Genomic DNA, 18653 nt, shown 5'->3' with positions numbered 1-18653 from the left:
TCTTTAGACAGAATTAGCGTAGGAATGAAAGGCATACATATCCAAAGTAATTCATGCACACATCCTGCGTTTGGTCAAGATTCATCCAGATACTATAAAAAGGAAATACATTACAACGTGTACTTTGCTTACATTTGATTTAATATGGAATAGGTAAAATAGAAGCACACTCCTATTAAATAGATTTAAAATACTGAAATGTTTGTTGAATGGACAGTTTAGCGTACTATATGTATAGATTTTTTTATAAAGTTTAAATCCCAACTGGTCATTCTATTGAATGAAAATTTACAAACGCATCAAAATGCGTCGGAAACTTGTTACAAGAGCAGGACGTGTAATTTAATGAATATACCGGGATTAAAAATCTTAACTTTTTGACCACAAGCTCCCTCAGAAAATCGTGGTCCCACCAAACATGAACTAGAGCCGCGAGCTCTTGCGATTAGTTATGGCATTGGTATACTGTTAAATCCTCCTGTTGAGTTGAACTCCAGTTGTATGAGCAGAAAAACTGTTTTCGCCGATAAATTCTTAATATTTATTCAAAGATAACGTGAGTGTTGACATAACACACAACGATCAATACATGAAATAATTTAAGATAACCGACATTTTATTAAATACCGACACATGTTTTCCGAAAATGGACACACATTTGAACTGTTAGTTAAGAAGCACACTATACGGTTTTTGTAAAAAACAAACAAATGCATTATTCATACAACTGTATACCAAATCAACCATCTATACCAAGACATTAATGATAGTTTTTGAACCTTGGCAACGGTTTCAATAGATGTGCTATGTAACAGATATTAAATATTACAATATTACATCAAGCTCTTAGTCCTAGTCTGATGTGTATCAAAGTGTAGCGCATTTTGGTAAAAACAATACAGCTCATAGTTTCGCTTTCGTTTTGCTGAGGCCAAATTATTTGTCCTGGGAAAATGCAATGTGAAACAGATCGTTCTAAGTCATTGATTCCCATTATATCGGTCGAGAGCCAGTTGAAATGATAATTAATCTAGTTTATGAACAGGATCCATAGTGAGGATGCATCGACTGCGATAAATGCAATCCGATCTCAAAATAAAAGTGCCACCACGAAATTGACTATAACGATCTGTTTCACATTTGCATATCCCCAGTACAAGTCATCTTGCCTTGGCGAAACTAAAGGGTATCAATAAATCCATTTATGCCTAGCGTCTAGAAAAAGGCCTTGGCAAACAGCGTAGACCCAGATGAGACGCCGCATGATGCGGCGTCTCATCAGGGTCTGCGCTGTTTGCTTAAAGGAATTTTTGTAAGAACTATTCTAAATATAGAAATAAATATACCAGACATACCTAATTTTGGAAATAAATTGATCCAATTTAGAAGGATGGGTGAGTCCGCTAGGCATAAATGGGTTAATTACTTACATAGGATTTACCTTGACCTGAACCGTGCGTTAATATTTAATGGTCGTCACATCAGCTCTTAATAGCCGGACAATATTTATCTGTTGACTTATAAAACAAGTTATTTTAAGAAACAACGCATGTTATACACGTTTCAAGTGTCATGATGTGCATAAGTATGTTTTGCTGCAGAAGTATGTTTTCAATGTTGATTGTATTTATCACACTGATATAAAAAATGTATGCCCTATTTGTATGCTCCCGGTAGGGTGGCATATAGCAGTTGAACTGTCAGTCTGTCTGTATGTCTGTCAGTCTGTGCGTCTGTCCGAAAACTTTTACATTGGCCATAACTTTTGCAAAATTGCAGATAGCAACTTGATATTTGGCATGCATGTGTTTCTCATAAAGCTGCAAATTTTGAGTGGTGAAAGGTCAAGGTCATCCTTCAAGGTCAAAGGTCACAAAACAAAATCCAAGGGAAGTGACAAGCTTTAAAGGGAGATAAATTATATGTTATATCATTTCGCAGGTACAGATCATTTTCACAAGGGAAGCTATATTGTTTAAAGGGATATACAATGTAACTTTGTTTTAATTCAAAGCGGCGCAGTAGGGGGCATTGTGTTTCTTACAAACACACCACTTGTTTAATGTACATCAAATGTTCTTCATTTATGAAATTTATGTACATTCACTCGCAGGTTTGTAAATGTTTGTAACAAACTTTCGGAAAATATGCATTTGGGTTCTGTTTCGGTTTCGATCCATGACTTGTAAATTGAACGTCAGTGGAATAAAAAGGTAAGCGATGTGGTTTTGTTTTCATATGCAACGTTTAAAACAGTGTATTCAAAAGAACATTGAATAGCTAGGTATTGTTAAATGATTTACCTGTTTGAAATATGCAAAGGATGCATTTTAATTTCAAATACTTAGTTTGAATGGGCAATACTTTTATCTTCGGATTTAAAACATTTAAACTGAACGGGACAAGCTCGGTGCGTTTGCGTTCTTTCACGTTGCTTAATGCAGGTATTCAACTCGTTAGTCTTTCACATCATCGACTTCTTTTCAGTTACCAAATTATTTGTTGGCAATGATGTCATCACTTCTTACGCCTTCAACCATGGTATATGACATTGTAAAGCGGGATTTGAGACTAAATTACTTGTAAGTTTCGAAACATATTCGTCGAGTCAACCATCGGATACTAAATTGCAAAATGCAGTAATTCATTTAGTCAAATGTCTCTTTTTTATTTCTTGAAGTATATTTGTGTTTATTTATTTTCCTTTTCAATCGGTAGACGTTTTGTAAAGCCTGAATATTTTCGTTTTATATATTGTATGCATCATCTGCAATATTTAAGTGTATTCATCAATTAGTCGATGTTCCACTTAAAGAATCAAAGGCGACGCCTTGAAACGATATTTAAAAATAGTCTCGCTCTGAGAAAACCTGAAATAATGCATGTACGTTCGAGATTGACATATAGAGTCCGCACAGGCTAATAAGGAATGACACTTTCCCTCAAAACTTGATTTTCGCTAAGAAGATCCTTCCTTAAAATTAAAACATCGAATAGTGTTCCTGATAAGCTTGCGCGGACTGTACAAGCTAATTTTGGACGACACTTTACGCACATATATGTGTCTTGTTCTGATAAAACTGGGCTTAATTCATGTGCGTAAAGTGTCGTCCCAGATTAGCCTGTTTGCAGTCCGCACAGGCTAATCAGGGACGACACTTTACGCTTTTATGGTATTTTTAGTTTGAAGGAAGTCCCTTCTTACCGAAAATCAAGTTTAAGCGGAAAGTGTCGTCCCTGATTAGCCTGTGCGGACTGCACAGGCTAATCTGGGATGACACTTTACGCACATGAATTAAGCCCAGTTTTATCAGAACAAGACACATATTAAGTCAAGTTCTCTTAGAACGAGGCTCAAATTTACACGTGCATCCATAAGGAAATTAATACAACATGTCATTGACTAGTATACAAACTTGTATAACATGTAATGTACATTTTGGCCATTGTTGTCCAGGTATAAACTTCTCGATTTACTCAGTAAGTCATTTTGTGTTTATAAACGGGATTGTCTTGTGTTATCTTCGACTTGTCTCTATCTTTTGCAGTATTTCAATGCAAATTGTTACACTTTGTTTTTGTAAAACTAAGTGTTTGTTCAAAAAATCTCCATGATCGAAACATCCTCGCAGTCTTGAACTTAGTCTAGATACCGCATTCACGTTAGATAAATTATATGTTATCGTTAACGTGTTTCCACATGGTATATACATCTTAGCCATACATATTTGCAAAATAGAACCACGTGGTGCTATCGAACATTAACCCTTTGCATGCTGGGAAATTTGTCGTCTGTTAGAATGTCGTCTGATGAATTTATAAAATTAGCAGTTTCTTCGATTTGTTTTAAAGATTACTACTAGTATCAGAATAGCAAACAGTTTGGATCCTGATGAGACGCCACGTTCTGTGGCGTCTCATCTGGATCCAAACTGTTTGCAAAGGCCTTCACAATTCGGTTCCAGCACTGAAAGAACTGTGCGACTTGAAGTCCCCGATTAAACATTATGCAGAGTTGGATACTGCTTATGGACCCTCCAACTTTTAGGGACCCTATGAGGCCGTGACATAAGATTTTTTGTTACTTCGTTAATTAGCCTAATATAATGACTTGATAAAGCCAATTATTGTAGAATTGACATCCTAGCACGAATATTGATTTATCTTACCAAGTGACAATCATTTATTAATTGTAAAACCGTATTGTTATGCTGGTTTATCGTTTTCAATATGTCATTTTATACCTATACAAGGACATGGCCACATTTTATGTCTTGCCAGCACTGGTAGGCTTATTTAAACGAGTGAAATTGAAATCGACTGGGAACTGCCGTTCTAGTAGGAATGGGCCCTAAACGTTTCACCGCCTATGGTATGGGCCTCCACCATGGTAATCCGGCACTAGCGACTTGTCCGACTTTTTGTCCAAGAAACTGCTCGAAGCGACTGACCTGATTTATTAAATTGCATCGGGTGATGAAATTGTGTTATGTTACTCACCACTGAGTCTTAACCCTCAAATCGACCACTAAATCAAGGAATGTATTCAGAGTTAAGCAGCAACTAATAAACTATTGCAGGGACACAAAACAAGTCAATATACTCCGTTTGTAACCACACATCCGGATTTTGAATAAAATGTCGAACGGAACTCATAGAAATGTTTGAAATTTGCGAAACAAAAGCACACACCGAGATAAAGGTGCACATCAATGTACTATGCACGCAGACGAATTCTTCCGTATCTTGAAAAGTCAAGTATGGACCGTTTTCTAAGAGACATATCGAAACTGAAAAAACAACAACATACGAGCGTAAACAGTTCATGCGTCATTAAACACACGTAAACACGGAAACGTGCAACTATTTATTGTTTTACGTGGTTGAACAAAATGGGATGATGTTTATAGTAAAATCTTGATCATTTCCAAGTATGGCGAATATATGTTTACAGATGTCATCAATCTGAAAGCCTATACAGTTTTGAACCATACACTGGTAGTTCAACAATTATTTTATGTTGATTTGAAGAGAAATGCGGAAGCGCAATAAAAGACGTAATAAATGTTTGGTCAAAATGATCCTCATGCATTACAGAGGGGGGGGGGGGGGGAGGGGGTTATCACGTTACACACAAGATTGCGACGTCCATGTCGAGATATGTGCTTTTCGCCGTTTTATACCCTTTACTACTTTTATTAATTGTTTTAATGCAGCTCACTTATATCGTATTAATATTCGCTTTATACCTCGACTTTACTCGCTGCCAACTTTCTTAGCTGGTCACAATTACAGCTCCCGCCGACAGTTTTTGCCGACACAACCACATGTTCTGTAAAGCATTAATGTATCATATATATATGATTGTAAATACCATACACGTGAACCGCAAATTATTTCAAGGAACACTGTATTTATCTCAACACTCATCACACACAATACATCGATTTTAAAGATGAATTACGTTAACATTAATGTCTTGCTGGCTGTAACATCGCTGTTCATAGCTTCAAAGTAGAACAGTTTGCGGTTTTGTATTCTGTGTCAACTGTCATTGAATGTTGTTCTAATAATGGGCCAGTATGTTACACATTGTTTTCTTGTTTTAGTCTATCAAAAGAAACGCGGAAGTAGATGGCAAAATTGTGTCATGAAGCTCACGAAAGACTATTGTTGTATTGCATAGATATCAACAATATCTTTAAAAAGATATTTAACGTCTTTTTAGAAATTGACAAGTGTAATATCATTAAAAAGCTTGTAAACATATTTCTTTTAAGTTTTAATAAATTTGCTTAAATTATTATTGTATAAAAATGATAAGTTAATATTTTTACATAAAATAAATGTGTTTTTAAGTAAATAAAATGGTATTTCACAAGCTCCTAGCAGTAAAATGAAAACATAAGACACATCGTGACCGTTATTTTTAGTTTCAAGGAAGTCCCTCTATACCGAAAATCAAGTAAACGCGGAAAGTGTCGCCCCTGATTAGCCTGTGCGGACTGCACAGGCTAATGTGGGACGACACTTTACGCACATTATGCCCGGTTTTCTCAGAGCGCGACTCATTTATTGAAATCTAATCACATTACAAATGAGGGTAGGGACTGATTTGAATGCAGTTTTCGTTTCATATCGTTGCGATTGTTTACTTCATATTCAATATTATCATTTAATATCTTAATACTAATAAATCGTGTTTAAATACAGCATCAGGATAGTAAAGTTCGGTTTCTTTCTGCTCATTGTTTACTAGAAAACGGAGAAATGCACTAATGTATCCATATTTCAAATTAAACTTATGTATTAACTAAAACGTTGAACAAGCTATGTTTAAAATGCTGCTTATTATTATTTATTTTTTAAGAGAAACACTAAAGTATGTTACTTCCATTTAAAATATAATCCTAGGTTGACTGAACAGAATTTTGTATCGGCGGATTTAAAATGTTAAACTGAACAAATAAACCCAACCATATTTTCTTCAATAAAATTAAATTTGAGTTAGTTTGGGAGAAAACTTGGCTTTATGAAGTGGAGTTTTGTTTACAAAAGGCACCCTTTTAACAGAAATTCAAATCATGCAAACGCGTCGTCCCATATTAGCCTGTGCGGACCGGACTGAACAGGCTCATCTTTAATGTTACTTTATGCACATGCATTAAGTGCTGTTTTCCCAGGCCGCTACAGAGTTCTGTCAATATTTTACAGTTTAATACTCCCAATTTATCATATAATACTCCCATTTTATCCACTCTTTATTTCGACTGGTTTTAACGCATAAATGTGGTGTGCACGGTAAAATTTTAAGAAAATAATGACAAATAAACACCCCACACGAAACCACTGGACTTTAAAGCGTTCCACCCCCATTTGCAAATGAATAGTCATCATTACATCTCATTACGAAACTGTAGCCTGACTTATGACACCCCGCACCTTATATGAAATCGTTTAGTTTTTATATTTAATATCGCGGTCTGTTTTCTCAGAATAAAACTTGACGATGAATTGAACCTATCAGTATAATCGAATACTCAGCAGAGAACTGGGGAAATTCATTAATAAAATGTTATTAATGACTTTTGAATATCGTTTGATGTCATTTTCTATATTCATTGTCCGTTGAGACATCAAATACGACAAATGCAGACTTCCGCATTCAGAAAAGTCAAGTTATATCCGTTTTTCTTAGAAAAAAAACCCATTGCGAAACTGATAAAAAGATAAACAAATCGTGTGCACCGTACGTGCTACATAAGACGCGTAGAAACAGATATCTGAAACACAAACAGCGACCATTTTCGTTTAAACAGATTTGCACACAATCGGACAATATTAATACGATATATCTGTATGATATCCATTAATAGCGAACATCCGCATCATGCATTTCATAAGAACCCCCTCGAATGTCCGTAAGTATCTTTGCGGTTCAAAGAGTCAGCGGCGGAACAAGGCGTTTTTCCGTCAATCTATTTTTTTTTCTTTTTAAGCTGAATGCTTATGACACTAAAGAAGCCATTTATCAGAAGCACTAAGCCCCAAGCTTTCGATGCAATCGAGCTCAACCCAATAGCTTAAAAGACCAATAACAATCAATTTCAATGAATATTTATTATTTTTTGTGGGTTAACTCTATATTTTACAACATATTTTACGAAATATTCGTTGATTCTGAGTATTTATGTGGTCACCATGGCGTAATGGATATGGTATCCGCCCACGGAGGTCAAGGGTTCGAGCCTTACAGTTGGAGCATTCGTTTGATCTCCCACCATCAAGTACTGTTCCTACACAGGAAACGGACTCGAGAGTTATTTACCATCATTATTTGTTTTATTTATTCCGTCTGACGACTAGTAAAGCACGTATTTATATAAATTTCTAAAGGTTGTACTTATTACACTCTCGTCGACTTTTGTATCTTTGTGAATGCACTTACATGTATATCATGCCTCATCTATGTAGCGGATTGCACTTGGATCATATGCCGTTTACATGCTATTTAACGACAGATGGGCTCGATGATAAATATACATACTATTGTTTTCAGTGCAATGCAGTTGAAAATCTTACTTATTGTATTTGCCAAGCGTTAAAACTTATAATATATGGGCATGATACCATCGTTAAATACAGTTTATTCCTCACAAAGCTTAACCTTATCAAGTTTGCATTTTATTTCCATGCGTTCAATTTTGCTTTTGCTTTTTTGTACGACTATTTCTTTAAGAATTCCGAAGCAAGGTTTGGTCGTTGAATGTGTCACTTTATTTTGCTTGAAAAAAAAACCCAACAACAACATCATTTCATTTGCTCAGATTCCAAAAGTTTGATCAATAAGATGATTAATGCAAACAGTCATTTTTAACAAAGTTCTAAGTTGGTCAGTTTTTTTAAACCTTTTTAATAAAACAATAAAATAATAAATAAATCATTAATCAAACGTTAATGAAGCTTCTAAAAAACACAACAACCAGCAGCTTAATAGACTTAACATAATGATGTATTGTTTGTCTATGAGTTTCGATCTGGTAAAACGGGGCTTAATACTTGGGTAAAGTGTTGACCCAGAATATCATATGCAGTCAACACTGGCTAATCAGTTACGACACTTTCCGCTTTTATGGTATTTTTCTTTTTAAGGAAGTTTATTCTTAGTGAAAATCCAGTTTAGGCGAAAGTGAATTCCCTGATTAGCTTATTCGGACTGCTCAGGATAATTTGAGGTGACACTTTGCGCACACGTATTAAGCGCATTTTTCACAAAACGAGGCTCATTAATGCGTAATTAGCTTCTCAGTTGCCCGAGAACAATGTCCATGTGGTACCCAAACTTTCAGCCTTTTGCGTTTGTAATTTTGTACCTTTAGTTTTACCTGTGTTCAAATGAGCCATAATTTGACCTGAGAATAGAGTTCTGATAGTATTTTCTCTATTGTTAAGCAACATTTCTCTGAAGGAGACATTGGCGGTGGATGGGCCACACCCTTCGCAAGCTTGCATCCAATACGACGAGGCAATCTCTCACACGGAATCCCTTAGGAAAAAGGAAGAGAGGACGGTCTAGGAACACATGGCTCCGGGACCTGGATGCAGATGCTAAGCAGAGGGGCCAAACATGGGGGTAGCTATAGATACTCGCCCAGAAACGAGACGTCTGGTGAAAGCTGGTTTGCGGCATATGTCCCAGATGGGACCACAGGCAAAGATGAGATGAAACAACATTTTCATGTATGATATCAGAGGCATAATGTTGTTTGCTAAATTCCTTACTCAGTTTGGTTCGACTCGCTTTTTAACCACAAATGATGTTCATTTACATTTCTAATGATGTTGCTCACACTGTGCTTTTAATTTTGTTTTGATGAGTATTGTTGTTGGGTTGGCTGACAATTTGTAAAAGTGACGACCAGATTGTGTACATTTAATATAAGGTTTGCTATCCTTTAAGTGATTTAGGTCTTAATTTATATTATGTATTATAAGATTATTTTGAACTGAAGTCTCGAACCTCAATGTTTAAATACAATACATTAAACATGCATACTTTGATAAAGTCCACAAGGAGAACACGTTGCGCATTCGAAAGGGTGCGAATTAAAATGACTTCGACAGCAAGTATCTTACGTATACACGTTGTTATATTAATCAGTAAATGCAATACATAAGTTATACATCCTGTACTATTGCGTAAATGCAAAGTATAGGGAAAAACGGTGCTTAATGCACGTGCGTGAAGTATCGTCTCACATTAGTATGTGCACTCTGCAAAGGGTTATCAAGGACGAAACATTCCGCCATGACTGTATAATTGTTTAGAAAAGACCTCCTTTCCATATTACATATATTCCATAAAAGCGAAAAGTGTCGTACATGATCAACCTGTGCGGACTGCAAAGGCTAATTTGGGAATACGCTTAATACATATGCATTAAGACCCAATTTCCCAGAGCGAGGCTCATTTAATGTTTGATTATATTGATTACTTACCTTCAAGATATATAGTTTCATTGTACGGTTAGAGCACTTTGAATAAGTGCGTGATCAGGTTAACGCAGTTAACATAAACATACAAAAATATCGATCGATTATAGCAGTATTATAAAACCGCGCGCATATATGCTAATCGATCAGATGCTATCTATCATTACTATGGTTGAGCCATTCAAATTCAAAACCACTTAAATGTGTTCTCTTAAATAAATTGGAGCACCGCATAATGCACAGGTTTGTTTGCAGCTGCGTTGGGCGCATGTGGCATGATACTCATTTCGCCTGAAGCGGCTCAAATACAACCCAAGTGGTGTTAATGAAATCATTCCCGGACTCTTTGTTATCAGAGGTTTCTGAGCCAACATGTTTTCCCTTATTCACAACATTTCTCATACGTACCTTTTTTGAGGGGTCAAACACTTAATGTTGTTAAAACGGAGCACTTATGGCATTTGACATAAGTCGAGTTTAGTCCTTAGGCTCGATTTTTTATTGTCGGCTCAGGTTCTACTATAAATTACCCCGGGTACTCTTAAGTAAGCTATAAAGGTTACATGAATTACACAAAAATACCCCTGAGTAATACCGGGTGCCTTTGAGCGTATTTTCCGTGCCTTGCAGAAGATTGCACTAGTACTGCAGTATACTTAATATAAGCCAGGGTACTTTTCATTAGTGCCTGAGTCGACAACGACCAAATTGAGCATTACTGAGTGAATTGTTCGTTCGTCGGGCTGCGTTTCGTACTTGAATAATTCATGCATGTATAAATACTCTGACATTTCTAGCATTTTACATGAATAGACTTAACTAGTTGACTAAAGTTTTGAAATATTTAGGTGACTTCTGAATACCAAAATACCAATTTGTATATTATTTACACCGTAGGAACACAATTCCTAATCGTAAACGTATGCAATTTATTATTTACTTGTTTTTACGTTTTATATTTCAAACCTTTAGTCAACTAGCTAAGTCTATTCGTGTAAAATGCTAGAAATGTGAGAGTATTTATCTCGTTTCTTTTTTTCGCATGCAAGGTAACTCAATCCTAAACTTACCTATCAAGTACACTGTTAAGAGCGACGTATCTCACTTTAATTCACCCCGTGGCACAGTTTGAAATACAAGCGCGGAATACCAAATACACTTAACATTTTAAAGTTTCAGAAACTTACCTGCAGATCAAGAGCCGCGTTCTGGAAACCTGGGCTTAATGCATGTGCGTAAAATATCGTCCCAGATTAGCAGTTGCAGTCCGCACTGGCTGACCGGGGACAACACATTCCGCCTTAATTGGATTTTCGTTGAGAAATCACTTCCTTATAACGAAAAATTAGTTGAAATCGGGGAGTGTCTTCCGTGATTCGCATGTGCGTGATGCGCAGGCTAATATGGTACGACACTTTGCGCACAGGTATTTATAACAGTTTTCCCAAAACGAGGCTCTAAGAAAGAACGTCCTCTCATTTTTAAGATTTAAAACCCATAGCACCTGGAATATTTTACCTGTCAGACTGAAACGTTACAAGTTAAATAAAGTTTACGTGCAACAGAACAGTACATAATACACGTAATGGGATATTGTTTATTACGTAAAAATGACTCACCCTAGGGAAAACGGATTTAATGCATGTGCGTTAAGTGTCGTTCCAGATTAGACTTTCGTTTGTAAGAATAAGCAACATCTGCCATTCGTGTTGTTAATCGTGTATTCAACATTAACCCTACGTTTGTAAACCGTGAACAAATAAGCAACATTAACCGTTCATGTGAATAACTGTTTATGAACAGGCAACATAAATTGTTCATGTTGTTAACCGTGTATGAATAGGCAACATTAATCGTTCTTGTTGTTTACCGTGTATGAATAGGCAACATTAATCGTTCATGTTGCTTACCGTGTATGAATATGAACATTTATCGTTCGTGTTGTTTACCGTGTATGAATAGGCAACATTAATCGTTCGTGTTGTTACCGTGTATTAATAGGCAACATTAATCGTTCGTGTTGTTAACCGTGTTTGAATATGCAACGTTAACCGTTCATGTTGTTAACCGTATATGAATAGGCAACATTAATCGTTCGTGTTGTTAACCGTGTATGAATAGGCACCATTAACCGTTCATGTTGTTAACCGTGTATGAATAAGCAACATTAATCGTTCGTGTTGTTTACCGTGTAATAATAGGAAACATTAACCATTAGTGTTGATAATAGTATATGAACATGCGTAATTAAACGTTTGTGTTGGTAGCCGTTTATAAATGGGCAACATTAACCGTTCATGTTGTTAACCGTTAATGAATAGGCAATATTTACCGCTCGTTTTTAACAATGCATGAATAAGCAACATTAACCGTTCATGTTGTTAACCGTGTATGAATAGGCTAAATTAACCGTTGGCGCTGTTAACCGCTTTTGTATTTCGTTTCAATATTGAGGATAAGAAAACCCATTAATTGAATTTTTATACCGACAATCCTTCGTATCATAATCTCCAAGTCTCATTATACAGGTTTTGTAATTTCCTTTCGTGCACATTCCCAGACACTACCGATATATATTGAGTGTTGAAATGTGTCTACTTAGTTCGTATTGGTTGAGCGTGACGAGCAGGTTATACTCGTTACCTTAATTGTATAACCGTTCGAGGACGTGAACGATAAATACTTATGAATGTCTCAATAACTAAAATGTTAAGGTGTGTCAAGGTAAAGCACAATCGGGTGATCGACGATGCACGCAGTATAAAGCCACTGCTTAGTTTGCGTGTACCCTATCCTACACTGGTAAATGTTATCAGACAAATGTTTATAGGGGAGAAACACGAATTTATTGTTAATATTTTGTTATCTCATACTTAGATCAATATTTAAAGACGAATAAATACCGAGAAAGTAAAAAAATGAAAGAAAATATACGTGTCCCATCCTAGAACAGTAAATACGAAATATAACATATTGTTAAGGCTAAGAGTCTAACCAGAGAAATTATAATATTGTTATGAATACATTCTCAAGCCGTTTTAAATTACGTCATAGTAAGACTATCTATTTATAATATTTAACTATCTTTTTATGGTAAAACATTCTCGTTTCTATAAAAATGACAATAGCAATGAAATACTATTTTACTAAATCTTTGAAGATTTTTCAATTTAACAAACACGGATTGCAAATTACATCGATAATTAACATTGAATTTTCTTTGTAAAATAATTACTATTTATCCCAAATTATTGTATCGTTGAAAGGAACCTTGAAGCAAATAGAAAACAAAAATGTTACGTAATATGTTAAACAAAAATGAAATATAAAAAGTATATTATACTATCATTTACAATCGGTAAACACTTTTTAAAGGACCTACTGAATTTCAGTTGTTAATGTTATTTCAATCAACAAACAACTTAAGCTCTTCACATACATATTTTACAAACAAGAATATTTGCAAACAATTCACGCAATTGGAAAACGACGGGAAATGTGTGAGTATAATTATATAGTGTTTTTCGTCATCTTTCGAAATGGCAAATAATATTTTTTTCCCGGACTGTTTCTATAAATCTAATCATATCTCCACTTCATGTTAAAGTTACCACAAACGTTGGACCAACCGCAAACTAGTACATGTATACGTGATTTAATGTATTTTTATGAATTTTCATATCAATTATTCCTTAAAAAACAACTTTAAATGTGTAAATTAGTCGAAAATCAAAAACATCAACAGGGGATAAATTTTGTTAATCTTATGTAGCGTTTTATTAAAGTTACCAATCGCCTATACAAAACATAAAAATGCACATACCGCAAAATAGAATATGAAACACTATTAATTATTTAACGGTCAATGTAGGCCCCTGTCCACGCTAAATAATCAATTTCATTTTAATAAGGCACTTGTTTAAAATATCTACAATGGCTTAATCGTTCGTGTTGTTAACCATCTATGAATAAGCACCATTAACCATTCGTGTTGTTACCCTTGCATGAAAAGGCACAATTAACCGTTGTAACCGAACTATCGTAACTTTAACTTGAGTTAATTATTGAGTATAAGGTACGCGACACGGTGGAAAAGTGGTTTGAATGTTGTTCTTTCACTGACTACCCGCGGATTTAAAAGAAGCAAATAAAACAGCCAAAATTTAAAGCAAGAATAGTTTTGAAAATAGTTGTGTGTTCTTTCATATGGACTCGCGCCTTAAAATAATATACATCATATATAACAGATTATAAATAAAACATGAACATATTTCTTCGTTATATTATATTTAGTTAACGGTATATCATAACCTAACATTCGGTTGCCGGTATATCTTGACTTTAACCAACTGTTCCCGGTATATCATGACTCTAACATTCGGTTGCCAGTATATCATGACTTTGACATACTGTGCCCGGTATATTATGACTCTAACATTCGGTTGCCAGTATATCATGACTTTAGCCAACTGTTCCCGGTATATCATGACTCTAACAGGATACTCGCTGCAATTTTAGTCGCGTCATGTGAAAATGGGTCCAACTCACGTATCGTGAATAAAACAAGTATTATCTAATCAATATCCTGTTTTAAAACCAATATAGAACAAACGCATAACTTTGGAATAGGACTTGTATCAGCAGCTACTTTTTGAAATGTACAATTTGAAGTATAGACGGTTCATTGACACAAGGGCGTCCTAAGGGATTGCTTGAAGATCTATATGAGCAGCGCTCTGTGGAAATGAGGTTTACTGCATGTGCGGAAAGTGTCGTCCCAGATGAGTCTGTGCAGTCCGCACAGGCTAATTATGGACGACACTTTCCGCTTTTATGATATGCTTCGTTTCAAGAAAATCTCTTCTTAGCAAAAATCGAATTTAGGGCGTAAAATGTCGTCCCTGATCAGCCTGTGCGGACCTAATGAAAAGTTGTATGCTGTTCATTAGTTGAGTCGTAATAAAATGCAATATACAAGCACTACTTATTATAATGACAGTCTATATATATGAATATGAAAACGTGTTATCTAATATATGTGTATTTTAAGATTGTTCAGCTTAAATTATTAAACAAATGACAGGTACTTACATTTTGACCAGCCAACCCGACCCTAAGAAATGTTTGACCCGTTGATGTCAATTTAAATGTATTGACTAACTTTTACAGACGTACTCAAGACTAAAATACCGGATATTATAATTGCATGTCAACTCCAAGTAGTTTTATGGATTGCCAAATTATATTTTGTATTACTAATACAAAATGTTTTGTGTATCTTATTCGTGGAACTCTAGCTTTTATTGGTACGTGATTCTAAACAAAAGAATAAGGATGTCCTGTTAACTTATGCTTGTGAATAAAAAAAACCATCGCGAGTAACATTATCAAATCATGGAAATGGCCGTGAATTGGTGTCTACAATCTATGAAACAAAGCGTTTAGGCTACGTGGGTTTTGGCCCGTGTTTTTTTTTATTCGGATGTCTTTAGTAAAAAAATATTATGCATGTGTTTATAAGATAATTAACTGAGAAGAACCATGAAATCATTCACAAGTCTAATATCTAGCACGTATACGTTCTGGGAAAGCTGGGCATAATCCATATGCGTAACGTGTCGTCCCAGATTAGCATGTGCAGACATCATGCATTAAGCCCCGTTTTGCTAGAGCGCGGCTTAAACATTTGTTTAATACATACTTGTACTTGCAATACGATACAACAATTAATTAATGCTCATTAGAGTTCACGTTTAAAAGAGTAATATGCATAGTTCATTCGCCGACATTCTAATAACATCATTTATTTTATGCTTTCCGGTGGTGTATAGAGAAACATCAGTGAAATAAAACTGGTATTTCACTGTTTTAAACCATGAAAAATAACAGTGAAAAATAACGATATTTTTCATTGTTTAACTGTGAAATGACGTCATTTTTTCGACGAAATGACGTCATAAATAAAGCGAAATTATCCAGTTAAACTCATTTACAATATAAATAAACGGTGAAAAAAAGCACAAAATAAAAAGAAAATTTGTTGGATTCGATAGAATATCGATTTTATTTATCGATATTCCACCGAATCCAACAAATATCTTCTATACATAATATATCTTCCTCTAGGTTCTATCCATGTATATGGAGAAACTCCCTTCGCATAGCGTCTATTCAGCGTTCTTCTCGTTGAACATTTCAACACGTAGATACATCACATCTTTATCTTATATTGACCTAAGATCGATTGTCGGTTATTTCCTGGTTCATCTTCAAGTTGGTACTTTGTCTTTCTGTATCCTTGATAAGACTGGGGATTAAAGAAGTCGTTGTCCCGACCAATGAAAACATTCAATACTAAATTATGACACGTGTTCCTGTAAGAAAATGATATGTACGTAAAGAAACTTGTTTGCATTTTAAAGGGACCTTTTCATGTTTTGGTAAATTGACAAAGTTTAAAAAAAGTTTCAGATTAGCAAATTTTCGTTTTTGTTATGATATTTATGATATGTAAAGTCACCAGTATTAAATATTAAACTTCCATTTCATTAAGATAATAAAACAAATAAAAAAACATATTTAAAACTTAATCTAACAAACATTAACGTAAATAATAAAGAAAGGTATAGCAATTAAAGAAATAATAATAATAAAAATTGTTATTTTGCAATATATGCTATATCCTTTAATAAAGCAGTTGTATTTCTTTTTGGCTTTCAGTCATCCAAAAGTCGTACTTTCAACGATTAGGTTACCACCAGTAGTTTTTCTTATGAGAAGACAACTACTGCAACTGCTGAAAAACTCTGTCATCAAAGGCTATCACGTTTTCCAAATCCATTCTCCAAACATTTCCTATTACGCAGTTGACGATTGATGAGGTGTACACAAATACAAATGATGACAAAGCTGGTCTCGTGTGGATCCCACCATTAGAATCCTTTCCTAGAGATCTTCATAATCAGTTTACCAATGAAAATAACACAACTTATATTGAGTGATGTAGCTGGCATACCAGCTAGCCATGTCCGTAAATGTATAACTGACACTTTGTTGTTCTGAAATTGATAATGATGGCAAGATATTTGTAGAAGTTGCAGGAGATCGATTGGCCATTTTCCCCTTGGCAAGCTACATATCAGGAAGGTAATATTATTGTCTTGCCATGTGATTATGTTTTCACAGATATCCTCAACAGTTAAACATTGTCAGGGTACGTTTTAGTGTATTTCCCATACCCGGAGTACATTTCAGTATGCTGAATATCAAAACATTACTTCAGGAATGTTTACATAGTATCATATATGCCGAACATTATTTGAACAAATGTCGAACATTTGTGTTTACGAATTTATTGAGCACTTTTATATGCCCATGTTGATCGAAAGAAGAATGAACGATATAACAGAAACTTGTTAAATTGTAAACATAAGTTAAAAAAGTTTATTACTGTTTAAGTTGATATAAAATATGTTCAATGAATCAACTCTTTTAGTTTTAGTTGGCCTTATGCGTATTGAAACTATAACATTTGAAGGATCATTTTATCTTGATATTGTTTTTAATAAAACACATATAAACACAATATATAAATGACGTATGTCGTTTCATAAATTATCCATAGAAATGGGAAGTCTCTAGAACATTGTAAGGGATCAACGAAACTGTGTTTTATGTAATCTAAATGCTATCGAGGATGTATACTACTCTGTTCTAAATGCCCCTATTATGCAGATGCTATGTAGTAATTATTTCTAAAGTATTATAGATGCATTCCAAAAAGTTCAAGTGTATTTGCCTACTTAATAACTCTAATAAAACATTCTTTAGAAATGTAGCCACTTATAGTTTAAAAACCTTTGAAATACGAAAATAATAAGTTGTATATGTAGTATAAAATAATGATATTTTTCTACTTAAACAAATATGGTACATAATAATGTAATGATTGTTGCAATTATACGTTGATATTGCTAGTATATAGAGTATTCGCCCTCACTTTAATAACATTTGATGCACGTCGTCAACGATATACTTGCGGCACAAAACTCCCGATGTTAAAGTTCAAGGCATTATTTGGATGCTGTTGTTATTTTTTGCCTTTTTTACTATTTTAATTTGTTTCGACTATTTAAAATGCTACCTATTCCTTAGGAAATACATGTGCATATTCTTTAATTAGACTATATAAAAGATGATACGTAAATTATCTCTATTGTCTGTAAACGGTTATTTCAATTACTTGTATATTTCAATTGTTGTTTTTAATTGTATTGAACTTGTGCAACATACACTCCAACTTTAGTATACTCATCATTATACCTGTCGTATTAAGAATAAATACAATAAATGGTGTGTACATAGTGTGTAAAATATCAAACGCGTTCAAGACGCTAACAACTGTTGAAGTTTCGGCCTAATAACAAATGTGGTCGGAATACTAATAGTCTCTGAACAAAGTATCGTGGCCGAATACAACTGTTTGGGTATTGTGCTAAATTTCAACTCCAACATGCGATTTTTAAGAGCTAGTTATGCCAACATAGATTTATCTTGTGTGCTATTGTTGTAGATAAACTGAGTTCTAGAATGTAAATGTGTGCATGTACCCAAATTAATCGTTTTTGTTCGACACCAATCTTGACAATTATCAATATTAC

At 34.6% G+C, this 18653-nt stretch overlaps 1 long non-coding RNA gene across 1 annotated transcript; it reads left to right on the top strand.

The window, feature by feature from the left end:
• The first annotated feature begins 2487 nt into the window (after positions 1–2487).
• LOC127845816 (uncharacterized) lies at positions 2488–18214 on the top strand. The gene is made up of 3 exons (XR_008033405.1): positions 2488–2582; positions 8969–9240; positions 16714–18214. It is a non-coding gene; the product is annotated as an uncharacterized LOC127845816 (long non-coding RNA).
• Positions 18215–18653: the final 439 nt, after the last annotated feature.

Source organism: Dreissena polymorpha, chromosome 9 (genome assembly GCF_020536995.1).
Source record: "Dreissena polymorpha isolate Duluth1 chromosome 9, UMN_Dpol_1.0, whole genome shotgun sequence".
In the NCBI taxonomy this organism is placed as follows: Eukaryota; Metazoa; Mollusca; class Bivalvia; order Myida; family Dreissenidae; genus Dreissena; species Dreissena polymorpha.
This window is presented reverse-complemented; position numbering and strand designations above follow the sequence as displayed.